Genomic DNA, 2,967 nt, shown 5'->3' on the forward strand with positions numbered 1-2,967 from the left:
TTTGCCAATTAATTCCTTAATGCTCCCCACGTGCTTGCCATATTTGTCAACCAAAAATTCAAAGCTTCCTGATTTGGCTTTTTATTTCTTTTCCTTTTACTTCCATATTATTTTCATTATACTCCAATTTATTTTCTCTTTAAGCTTATTTTCTCATGAATATTCCCAATATTCCTACAATGACAAAATATAAAAATTAAGGTAAAAATTAATATAATAAAATATAATTTAACATAAAATTAAGTTATGAAAGCATTAAAATAATAGATAAATTATGAGCACATCAATAAACTAAGATGAATGATTATGCAAAATATAATAAAAATATAATGAAAACACATCATTTATTATCTAAGTAGTATTGATTTAAGTTTAAAAGTGTCATGATAACTCTCTTTTTATAGAGTAACTCTCTTTTTATAGAGTTATTAGCTAACAACATCAAAAATCTCAATATTCTTGGCTTACAACTTAATAACTGTCTCTTTACCAAATTAGTATTTCAAATAATAGTCAAAAAGAGGATAAAATAAAAATTAAGACCAGTAGGATTGTAGAAGACTATGCTAGGAACTTACCCTCAAAATTTGAAAGAAAACAAAGTTAAAATCATCTTCTGATCATCCACTCAAAGATTAAAATTACTATTCCCAAATTAAAAACTTCCACTGGCTTTTCTATCTCTTGCCGCTTTTCTTGCACGCACTCACTATTAGGGCAGTGGCTTTCACTTGCTTTTATTAATCAAATTTCATTTGCTCCCTTCAAGTTTCTTTTAATTACTTAATTACTCAAACTTATTAAACTTTAGACTTTTAAACACCCAAATGAGATGGACCCAACAATTTATAACTTTATCATCACTTAAGACAAGAACACTACATAGATTTTATTCTTACCATTTTAAGGCATTTAATTACTACTAAGATAAAATATAATAAATACCAAAAAAACCAGATAAATGTAAAACAAAAAAAAGAAAAAAATAATAAATATGATATTAGTTTTCAAGACAAGGAATGTCTTCAGAAAATAAAAATTAAATGAGTTATCGATTAATTAATAAATGCTAAACTAATAGATATTAAGGGTCAAGGCTATTAATTAATTTATCAAGATTCTATTAGTATAATCTCTATAAATTAAATACTCGATAAATTAATAATTTATGTTAAATAATAATTTTTTATGGTCCCGATTAGATCTAATGGCTAAATTAATAATTTCAATAAATTAACAAGATAATATTTCTTTTGAAAATTTTTATATAACTCTATGGTCACATTCATATTATAAATTAATAATTTACTAAATTACATATATAATTAAGTTATTTTTAAATAAAATATGACTCCACTGTTGCTTTTTTTGGAATTGAAATTTGTATTGAATTTCATCTCTAATTTTGATTTTTTAATTGATGCTAAAAATTCTGAGATTGAGTTCTACAATTGCAAATTGAAAGTGCCCTACAATTGAAATATTACATCCCACTAAAAAAGAACAACAGTAACAACAAGAAGCAAAATTAACTGAAGCGATATTGTGAAAACCGTTAGTATTCAAAGAAATAAACTTTTGAATAACAAGAGAAGGATCTTACCACCAAGTTAATTGATCACAAAATGGAGGGTGGAGCCCAAGATTAGAAAGACAATCAGCAGCATAATTATTTTCCAAAAAGTATGCGAGCACCTGAACATCATTTTCAATTTTATCCTTGCAATTAAGTCATTTATTATGGAGGCCAGTCGGCTCGTGGTTCATTGACATTCCATGCGCACATATGATTTTGGGCACATGAGTTTGAATCTCAGTAATAGATGAGATTTGACTCTCCTTCTGGTAGGAGTTCACTTGTCTCCCCGCATTAGAAGTAGAATAGAGAGGGATGGCAATAGGCATCGCCGCAGCGGGTTTGTTATTATCAAATTTAAATCTGCACAAAATTTAAATTACCAAATCCATCTGCAACCCGTAACGGATTTTAATTTTTTTATGAAAACCCACTCACTGCGGGTTTTGACAATTACCAAACCCGCAATGGTATTTGACAGATTTTTTGTGGGTTTGTACATTTAAAATCAGAAATGTTCAATATATAAATTTACAATAATAACCTCAAATTTCACATAAGATACTCAATTTTAAATTTAACCAATGTAAACGCAAAATTAAAATTTTATCATCAATCCAACAAATTCTCAAATTTAAGTATAAAATACACAAATCCTTTAAAAAACCACACACAAACTAGTATATAAAAATAACAATTATATTTCATATTATCATTCAACACAACCTCCAAGAGAAGATATTCATTTCATTTACCATCATTAGCACCCATCCAACATGATGCCTACAATAATCATGTAGATTAATATTTTTCAAATAATAATATTTTCAAATATTAATTCGAAGAAAAAAATTACAATAATGAAATAATTCATATATTAAGTTAAAAGAAAATAGACCATACAAAAACACTTTGGTTATTTGGCACTTTGCATAATTGCATTATTTTCTTTATATATTTTTTCGATTTAAATATTTTTAATTAAAATTAAATTAAAAATATTTATAAAAAAAAAATAATGCGGGTCTAGTGGATATCCATGAGGGTATCCGTCAGATATTGAGATAATACTAAACCCATCCGCATTCAAGTGCAGGTTTCAATTTGTAATACCAAACCTACCCTCAACCCGCAAAATTATCCATACTGGGCGAGTTTTGGTGGGCAGATTTGCTGGTGCAATTGCCATCCCTAAGAATAGATGTCCCTCCAGCATTCGGTGAGAGTAGATCTTCGGATTGTCAAATATCAGTAGTGCTATTATTGTAATATATTAGTATATAAGAAAAAAATATCATATGTTACGAAGAGCCCAGTAGTATTAAACTTAGCATTAAGAAGGATACATTGAATCACTACAAGTGAACCAAAAATTAAACAACCCTTAGCAA

The sequence above is a fragment of the Citrus sinensis genome, chromosome 4 (assembly GCF_022201045.2).
Source record: "Citrus sinensis cultivar Valencia sweet orange chromosome 4, DVS_A1.0, whole genome shotgun sequence".
Taxonomy (NCBI): domain Eukaryota; kingdom Viridiplantae; phylum Streptophyta; class Magnoliopsida; order Sapindales; family Rutaceae; genus Citrus; species Citrus sinensis.